This window comes from Pseudonaja textilis, chromosome 1 (assembly GCF_049901715.1).
Source record: "Pseudonaja textilis isolate UNSWEBS1 chromosome 1, rPseTex1.2, whole genome shotgun sequence".
Taxonomy (NCBI): domain Eukaryota; kingdom Metazoa; phylum Chordata; class Lepidosauria; order Squamata; family Elapidae; genus Pseudonaja; species Pseudonaja textilis.
This window is the reverse complement of record NC_141990.1, coordinates 2,377,476-2,387,475: the sequence shown is the minus strand read 5'-3', so window position 1 is coordinate 2,387,475 and position 10,000 is coordinate 2,377,476. Positions and strand designations below refer to the sequence as shown.

General features: G+C 47.4%; 1 protein-coding gene across 1 annotated transcript in view; it reads right to left on the bottom strand.

Moving 5' to 3' along the window:
- The window catches only part of EFCAB5 (EF-hand calcium binding domain 5), a 66,029-nt gene extending 65,971 nt beyond the window's left edge, over positions 1–58 (bottom strand). Inside the window, exon 1 of the mRNA XM_087922933.1 lies at positions 1–58. This exon is cut by the window's left edge and continues 51 nt beyond it. The gene's annotated coding sequence lies outside the window, so the exon portion shown is untranslated.
- Between the last annotated feature and the right edge of the window lie 9,942 nt (positions 59–10,000).

Below are 10,000 nucleotides of genomic sequence, written 5' to 3'. Positions count from 1 at the left end.
CTAATTTTAGCTGCCCGCAATCTTGCACGGGCCTTCCAGCCCTCCCTTCGGCAGGATCCGGCAGCGTAAATGTTTGTGGTTGCTAAGTGACAGTTGGTAGAGAGTGGCCGGGGGGGGGGGGGGCATCCATCTTCTCGGGCAGCTGGGAATGGCGAGTGAGCCAACGTTCTCATCGTGGTTTCATCTCGGGCTTGTGAAGAACCAGGAAAGAACGAGAGGGGCGGGTAGGCGGGTGAGAGGAAAGCCCCACCTTTTGTGGGGAGAGGGTCCTGGGTCTTCTGGAGCAGGGGTGTCAAACCCCATTGGGTTGGGGGCCATAGGAGGGTTGTGTTTGAGCTTGGAGGGAGGGAAGGAGAGAAGGAGGGATGGCCCTGGTGGGGTCACATGGGATTTGTGAGGGGGACGCCTGGGGTGGCCAAGGGCTAGGGAGGACTTCCCTGAGAGGCCCTCCCTCATTCTCATTATAATGTCCTTCCTTCCTTCCTCATCTTCCTTCCTTCCTTCCTTCCTTCCTTCCTTCCTTCCTTCCTTCCTTCCTTCCTTCCTTCCTTCCTTCCTTCCTTTTTTCCCTTTCCCATCTTTCTCCCTTTCACCCTCCCTTTCTCCCACCCACTATTTCCTTCCTTCCTCCCTCTTTTCCTTTTCCCATCTTCCTCCCTCCTTCTCCTTCCTTCCTCCCTCCCTTCCTCCCCTTTTGCTTTTCCCATCTTCCACCCCTCCCTCCCTCCTTTTCTTTCTCTCTCCCACTCCTCCCTTCCTCCCTCCCTCTCTTCTTTTCCTTCCCCTTTTCTCTCCCTCCTTCTCCTTCCTTCCACCCTCCCTCCATCCTTTCCTTTCTCTCTCTCTCTCCTTCCTTCCTTCCACCCTCCCTCCCTTGTGCTCATCATGACTTCTATCCAATCTTTGCAAACCAAGGTCAGTTGTATAGCGTGGGCCAGCATGGGCATCGTTATACAGTTCTACAGAGGAAGGATTGAGTCTGTCATCTGCTCCTCTATAATTGTCTGGTTTGGTTCTTCAACCCAACAGGACAGACACGGACTCAGAGAGGAATTAGGATTGCAGAAAAAACAATGGCTACCAACCTGCCTTCCATGGAGGACCTGTATAAACTGCACGAGCCAAAAAGAGGGCTGGGAAAATATCTACACACCCCTCACATCCCGGACATAAACTGTTACAACTCCTACCCTCAAAACGACGCTATAGAGCCCTGCACACCAGAACAACAGGCACAAGGACAGTTTTTCCCCGAAAGCCATCCCTCTGCTAAACAAGTAATTCCCTCAACACTGTCCAACTATTTACAAAGTCTGCACTACTATCACTATTAATCTTCTCATCACTCCTTATCGCCCATCCCCTCCCACTTGTGACTGTATGATTGTAACTTGGTCGCTTGTATCCTTACGATTTATATGGACTGTTTCCTGGTATGATTTGATTCCCTATTTGTACACTATGATTATTATTAAGTGTCGCACCTGATGATTCTTGACTCTAGACGGATATATCTTTTCTTTTATGTGCACTGAGAGCATTTGCACCAAAGACAGAATTCCTTGTGTGTCCAATCATACTTGGCCAATAAAGAATTCTGTTCTATTCTATTCTATTCTATTCTATTCTATTCTATTCTATTCTATTCTATTTTTCTACTCTACTCTACTCTACTCTACTCAATTCTACTCTAATATATTCTATTTGCTATCCCATTCCATCCCATCCCATCCTATTTAAATTCTATTCTTATATCCTTCTATTCTATTCTATTCTATTCTATTCTATTCTATTCTATTCTATTCTATTCTATTCTATTCTATTCTATTGTACCCTATGACTGTCATTAAGTGTTGTACCTGATAATTCTTGACTTTGGACAAATGTATCTTTTCTTTTATGTACACTGAGAGCATTTGCACCAAAGACAAATTCCTTGTGCGTCCAGCCACACTTGGCCAATAAAGAATTCATTCATTCATTAATTCACTCTTTAGCATATTTCACATCAATTGTGATCAGGATCACGTGAAGCGTTAGTACCGCTTTATAAGGCCTTGGCAAGGCCACACTTAGAATAGTGCAACCAGTTCTGGTCACCACAATGCAAAATAATAATAATAATAATAATAATAATAATAATAATAATAATAATAATAATAATAATATGTTGAGACTGAAAAAAGCACAGGGAAGAACAGCAAATTATAATTAGGGGCTTGGAGGCTAAAACATATGAAGAAAGGTTGCTGTAATTATTGGTCCAGTCAAGAGAAAAGAAGAATTAGGGATGACATGATAACAGTAGTCCAGTATTTGAGGGGCTTCCCCAAGGAAGACGGGGTCCACCTATTCTCCAAAGACCCTTGAAGGCAGGCCAAGAAACAATGGTTGGAAACTAACCCAGGAGAGAAGCAACCTGGAATTAAGGAGAAACTCCCTAACAGTGAAGACAATTAACCAGTGGAACAGCTGGCCACCAGAAGTTGTTTTCAAGAAGGTTTTCAAGAAGAGACTGGGCAAATATCTGTCTGGAATGGTACAGGGTCCCCAGCTTGAGCAGTGGGGTGGACTAGAAGACCTCTAAGGTCTCTTCCAATTCTATTATTCTGTTTAGTTATGGGTGCTCCATCCCTGGAGGTTTTCAAAGATTGGACAGGGGATTGGACCGATGACCTCAAAGATCCCATCCAACTGTTTATTCTGTAATTCTGCAATTGCATCCTGAGGTTCCTTGTTCTCCACAAGCATCATCTGTGGCTGGTGGTTTTTCTTAACAAGGGCAGGCTTTGAAATCAGAGCCACTTTTCAGGTATTCGGGTATAAAATGTAACAAGGAAAGCGGTGAAATGAGAAGAAGCCTTCACAGCTAAAATAAGAATAATCCAGAGTGATCCCAAAATTTGCCAGTAGAATATAACAAGACTATATACCTTTCACAAGCCAAATAACAGAATATTTCGAGAGAGAGAGAGAGAGAGGCTAAATTTAAGGACTCGTTCAGCAGAAATTCAGGTGGGGCAATAGGTCAGCTGCCAAACCGCCCCCTCCAAAAAAACCCACCTTTGAAATAATGGTTATAAATACTGCAAGCGCCCGGGTGGTTAAACCGCTAACCTTTCCGTGCCAAGAAATCAGGAACAAGATTGTATGATCCGGAAAAGATTTGGGTACCTATCCATAGCAAAGAAAGGAGACTCGAGAAAAATGTGTGCAGTTGAGTGCATCGTTGTGTGATTTCCACACACCAGCCAAGTGGGTTTTTAATCCTACAAAGGCCGAACAGGGAAAGAAATGCCAAACGAACAAGGAAAGGTTAAAAAAATCGATCTTTGCGCCATTGCATCTGGCAAGCCTTTTGAATTGCGCGGATTACACAAATCAAACCAGAAAGCGGAATAGAGCAAAGCTGGGTGTGTGTGTGTCTGTGTGTGTGTTGTGTGTGTGTGTGTGTGTGTGTGTGTGTTCAGGGTGGCCAAATACTTGATCCTTCTACTGAGGAACCTTGACGAGGATAAAAACTGGAGATCCCTGTTTGGGAAACCACAGCAAACAAGAATGGATACTGTGTGCCTGTATCGGATTAATTTATGTACACATGCTAGCTCGATACATTTGCTTCGCTACGAAACTATGTGGTCGGGCTTAGTTTTTGGGGAGGAAAATATGGGGAGGGGGAAATTTTGCCCCTGCCTATCAGCATCCATCGGTATTCATCTGGCTAGCGTCCTGTCAGTATGTGAGAGAGTGGAGGGCTGTTCGGAAACTGAAACAGTATTTGCTGTGTGAGCAAGGAGGAGACAGCAAGGAGCCTGGGCGTGGCGTAGCTCAACTGTTCTGTACTGAAGCTGCTTGGTGCTGCTATGAAACGGAAACTCCTCTGCTTGTGTTTTGCATTTGGAAGAGATTTCTTCTTTCCAGGTGGGGAGGGGGAGTAGAACTCCTTAGCATCAGAGCGTGTTAATAATAATAATAATAATAATAATAATAATAATAATAATATAGGAAATACTCTAAATGCTCTGGGGGTCATTTCTCAAAATCCTTTCTTAGGGAGCCCCTAGAAGCCAAGAGGAACCGACGGGCCAAATTTCAAGTTTGTAGGTTTTACGGTTCTGGGGATTAGCATCAGAGTGTGTTAATAACAATAATAACAATAATAACAACAACAACAACAACAATAATAATAATAATAATAATAATAATAATAATAATAATAATAATAATAATATAGGAAATACTCTAAATGCTCTGAGGGTCATTTCCAAAAATCCTTTCTTAGTGAGCAACTAGAAGCCAAAAAGAACCGATGGGTCAAATTTCAAGTTTGTAAGCTTTACAGTTCTGTAGTTTTTGTGATGATGCGCGAGTGATAATTTCGCTTTTATAGAGAGAGATTCCTTGACTTACAATCATTCATTTAGTGACCGTTTGAAGTTACAACAGCACTGGAAAAAGGGACCTAGGACCGTTTTTCACACTTATGACCATTGCGGCATTCCTGTGGTCACATGATCCAAATTCAGAGGCTTGGCAACTGACTGGTGCTTATGACGGTCGCAGTGTCCTAGGGTCACATAATCCCTTTTGGCGACCTTCTGACTAGGCAGGCCAAGCGGGGAGCCAGATTCACTTAACAGCCATCTGACTCATTTAACAACCGTAGCGATTCACTGAAGAACGGGGGCGAGAAAAGTCATAAAACAGGGCAAACTTCACTGAACAAATGTTTCACTTAGCAACAGACAGCTTGGGCTCAATTGTGCTCATAAGTCATGGATTATTTGTATTTACAATTTTTGCCACCAGTCCAGCCAGCTTCCCACAAGGAAAGTCAATGGAAGAAGGCAGATTCGCTTAACGACGGTCTGGGGTGATATAGGGGGTTGGACTAGAAGACCTCTAGGGTCCCTTCCAACTCTTCTGTGATTCTGACATCTGTTATCTGCTTCCCTTAAAACTGCAGCTGAGCAACCATGGCAGGAAAGGGGTGTCAAACTGAGCGCGACTCTCTTAAAAACCAACTTGCTTAGCAGCAGAAATCTTGCGGTCATAAGTCGAAGGACTACCTGTACGGACAGGATCGCACGTTATTACCTGAGGGTAAGGAGCAGGACGATTTATCGCGAAAAGAGAATGTGAAAATGGAGATTAATATCGGTAGATTAATCAAGGAAATGTCAAACTACACACTCGACGCGCACGGAGAACACAGAGAGAAGTGAAGACCTTTACGTTACGGAGGAAGCAAACAATCGTTTCAGATAATGTCAGGAAGGGCATCAAGGACGCTCTATAATGATAGCCAAGATGAGAATAATAAAAATCATGTCCTTTGTAATCATAGGTGGGGATATTTGAATTGGAAAAAGGAGAGGCGGAGAGAGAAAGAAATGTAAATAAACGTCTATTTCTTGATTTGTTTCACTGATTCATACGCAGGGGTGGGATTCACATTTTTAAACAACCGGTTCTGTGGGTGTGGCTAGAAGGGCACGGCCATGTCACTGGGTGGGGGGGACTGGGTAGGGGGGAAGGGTCTTTCTCTTTTTTTGCAGCAACCCCCCACATTTTTTTTTTGCCTCCTGGGCCTCAGGGAAGCCTCCTGGGCGAAGCAGTAAGACAGCGAGGGGGATCCCGGCACAGCTGATCATGGGAACAACTGATCGTCTTCTCCTTCCTTCCTTCCTTCCTTCCTTCCTTCCTCCTCGTCTCCTTCCTTCCTTCCTTCCTTCCTCCTCGCCTTCCTTCTTTCCTTCCTTCTGGGTGAAGCACTAAGACAGTGAGGGGGATTCCTGCACAGCTGATCGTCAGCACAGCTGATCATCCTCTCCTTCCTTTCTCCTCCTCTCCTTCCTTCCTTCCTTCCTTTCCCCTCCTCTTCCTTCCTTCCTTCCTTCCTTCCTTCCTTCCTTCCTCCTCTCCTTCCTTCTTTCCTTCCTTCTGGGTGAAGCACTAAGACAGTGAGGGGGATCCCTGCACAGCTGATCGTCAGCACAGCTGATCATCCTCTCCTTCCTTTCTCCTCCTCTCCTTCCTTCCTTCCTTCCTTCCTTTCCCTCCTCTCCTTCCTTCCTTCCTTCCTTCCTCCTCTCCTTCCTTCTTTCCTTCCTTCTGGGTGAAGCACTAAGACAGTGAGGGGGATCCCTGCACAGCTGATCGTCAGCACAGCTGATCATCCTCTCCTTCCTTTCTCCTCCTCTCCTTCCTTCCTTCCTTCCTTTCCCCTCCTCTCCTTCCTTCCTTCCTTCCTTCCTTCCTTCCTTCCTTCCTTCCTCCTCTCCTTCCTTCTTTCCTTCCTTCTGGGTGAAGCACTAAGACAGTGAGGGGATCCCTGCATAGCTGATCATCAGAATAGCTGATTGTCCTCGCCTTCCTTTCTTCTCCTCTCCTCTCCTTCCTTCCTTCCTTTCTCCTCCTCTCCTTCCTTCCTTTCTTCCTTCCTTCCTTCCTCCTCCTCTTCTTCCTTCTTTCCTTCCTCCTCTCCTTCCTTCCTTCCTTCCTCTTCCTGCTCTCCTTCCTTCTTTCCTTCCTCCTGGGTGAAGCAGTAAGACAGCAAGGGGATCCCAGCACAGCTGATCGTCAGAACAGCTGATTATCCTCTCCTTCCTTTCTTCTCCTCTCCTCCCTTCCTCCTCCTCCTCTCCTTCCTTCCTTCCTTGCTCTTCCTCTTCTTCCTTCCTCCTTCCTCCTCATCTCCTTCCTTCTTTCCTTCCTTCTCGGCGAAGCAGTAAGACAGCAAGGGGGATCCCAGCACAGCTGATTGTCAGAACAGCTGATTGTCCTCTCCTTCCTTCCTTGCTCCTCCTCTCCTCTCCTTCCTTCTTTTCTCCTTCTCGGCGAAGCAGTAAGACAGCGAGGGGGATCCCTGCACAGCTGATCGTCGGCACAGCTGATCGTCCTTCCTTTCTCCTCCTCTCCTGCCTTCCTCCTCCTCTCCTTCCTTCCTTCCTTGCTCCTCATATCCTTCTTTCCTTTCTTCCTTCCTTCCTCCTCCTCTCCTTCCTTCTTTCCTTCCTTCCTTCCTTCTGGGCGAAGCAGTAAGACAGCGAGGGGATCCAAGCACAGCTGATCATCGGAACAGCTGATCATCCTCTCCTCCTTCCTTCCTCCTCTCCTTCCTTCCTTCCTTCCTTGCTCCTCCTCTCCTTCCTTCGTTCCCTCCTTCTGGGTGAAGCAGTAAGACAGTGAGGGGGATCCCTGCACAGCTGATTGTCGGGAGGGGGAAAAAATGAAATACCTTAAGGAGTGGCTGGACGGGGGAGAATGCAGTCAGCGAAGTTGCGCATGTGCGATAAGCAGGGGTGGCATTCAACCGGTGTTAGTACCAGTTCAGTGAGAGTGTGTTTTGCGTGTGCGTGTGTGTTGCGCGCACGTGTGTTTAGAGGATAGCCAAAAAACAAACAAACCATCAGCTGTGCTGCCTGGACAGCTGACAAGCGCTGCACACAGGCGCGCAGCGTTTGAAAATCCTCCTCTTTCCTGCTTTTTCAACCTCAGCTGTGCTGCACAAAGCAGCTGAGGTTGGAAAAGCAGGAAATAAAGGACAGCCAAGAGCCCGGGCAGGCAGGTGGGCCAAACAGACGACCAAAAGGTCATCGCAGCGAACTGGTTTGGGGTCTCCTGCTCTTCAGAGCTACCGGTTCTTGTTTTGACCCCTATCCTTTTCCAATAAAACAAACACGAACCAAAGGGAACAGAAACCTTTTTAATGATTCTTACAAATCCCCGGTTAAAAGGCTGCTGCAAAACTAATTAACTGTGATCAGCACAAACCTTGCCAAAACTGTGAGAGACTACCAAAAATCACAGACAACAAATATTTCACAACACAAGAGTCTTCAAATACCAAATTAAGATACTGTAATGTCCACGAGTCTGGAGTCGCAAAACGTCTTTGCTTCCTGCAAAGAACGTCCGATTCACAGCTGGCTTTTATCTTCTTGAAGGAGGGGCCGTTACCTTGCAGCCTTACTCCCGAGTCGCCTGTGCTGCTGCAGCTGCTCTTTCCTGCGAGCAACCCTGCGTGCACGTGCACTTGGCACAGGCTCCTCGGGGTGCTCCTCATCACTACTGCCAGCCCCCACGATCTCCGAAGGCAGCAGTCCACATAGTCCTGGCCCCTCATCTGAGTCCTCGCTCTCCTCAGCCGTCTGCACCTGCCGGCTAACCAACAACAGTTCTATAGAACCGGGCCGACCCGGTAGCATCCCACCTCTGGTTTATATGGCTGCCCAAATCACATATTCGATTCTGGATAGGTAACGTAAGTTTATATTATACAGGTAGTCTTCAAGTTACAACAGTTCATTAAGTGCCATTCTAAGTTACGATGTCACTGAAAAAAAATGACTTAGGATCAGTTTTTCACACTTACAGCCATAGCAGAATCTCCACGGTCCAGCGAGCAACATTTGTAAAGTTGGCCACTGGCTCATATTTATGACGGTTGCAGAGTCCGGTGGTCACGGGATCTCTTTTTGCAAACTTCTGACAAGCAAAGTCAATGGGGAAGCCCGATTCACTTAACAACTGCAGTGATTCCCTTAACAACTGTGACAAGAAAGGTCGTAAAATGGGGCAAAACTCACTTTCAAAAAATGGCTCACTTAGCAACAGAAATTTTGGACTCAATTGGGGTCATAAGTCAAGGACCACCTGCATTACACTTATACAGATTTGGAAAAAAATGATGAGGATATCATGAACCAGCCAAGAACTCCTAGATCGAATGCAAGTTGTCCTCAAATTATGACCATGCTACGGACCAGAAGCAAGTCAACTGTTCAAGAGAGTCGTGCCCAAGTTTCCGATTTTTTTCAACTCCCTGTTGCTGTTAAATGAATCACACGGTCATTAAGTGAGTCCAGTTTTCCCCATCAATTTTGCTTTTCTGGGATGTGGCAAAGGATTGAAGGGAGTGGATGTCCATCTTCCTTAAAGCCTTCTGAGTGGGAATTCTGGGAGTGGAAGCCCCCCCCTCTTAAAGCATCCTGGCTGGGGGGTTCTGGGAGTGGAAGCCCTCCCCTCTTAAAGCATCCTGGCTGGGGGATTCTGGGAGTGGAAGTCCTCCCCTCTTAAAGCATGCTGGCTGGGGGATTCTGGGAGTGGAAGTCCTCCCCTCTTAAAGCAGGCTGGGTGGGGGATTCTGGGAGTGGAAGTCCTCCCCTCTTAAAGCAGGCTGGCTGGGGATTCTGGGAGTGGAAGTCCACCCTCTTAAAGCATGCTGGCTTGGGGATTCTGGGAGTGGAAGTCCTCCCCTCTTAAAGCAGGCTGGGTGGGGATTCTGGGAGTGGAAGCCCTCCCCTCTTAAAGCAGGCTGGCTGGGGATTCTGGGAGTGGAAGTCCACCCCTCTTAAAGCATGCTGGCTTGGGGATTCTGGGAGTGGAAGTCCTCCTCTTAAAGCAGGCTGGCTGGGGGATTCTGGGAGTGGAAGTCCTCCCTCTTAAAGCAGGCTGGCTGGGGGATTCTGGGAGTGGAAGCCCACCCCTCTTAAAGCATGCTGGATGGGGGATTCTGGGAGTGGAAGCCCTCCCTCTTAAAGCATGCTGGATGGGGGATTCTGGGAGTGGAAGTCCTCCCTCTTAAAGCATGCAGGCTGGGGATTCTGGGAGTGGAAGTCCTCCCTCTTAAAGCAGGCTGGGTGGGGGATTCTGGGAGTGGAAGCCCTCCCTCTTAAAGCAGGCTGGCTGGGGGATTCTGGGAGTGGAAGTCCACCCCTCTTAAAGCATGCTGGCTGGGGGATTCTGGGAGTGGAAGTCCTCCCCTCTTAAAGCAGGCTGGCTGGGGGATTCTGGGAGTGGAAGCCCTCCCCTCTTAAAGCAGGCTGGCTGGGGGATTCTGGGAGTGGAAGCCCACCCCTCTTAAAGCATACTGGCTGGGGGATTCTGGGAGTGGAAGCCTTCCCCTCTTCAAGCATATTGGATGGGGAATCCTGGGAGTGGAAGTCCTCCCCTCTTAAAGCAGGCTGGCTGGGGGATTCTGGGAGTGGAAGTCTTC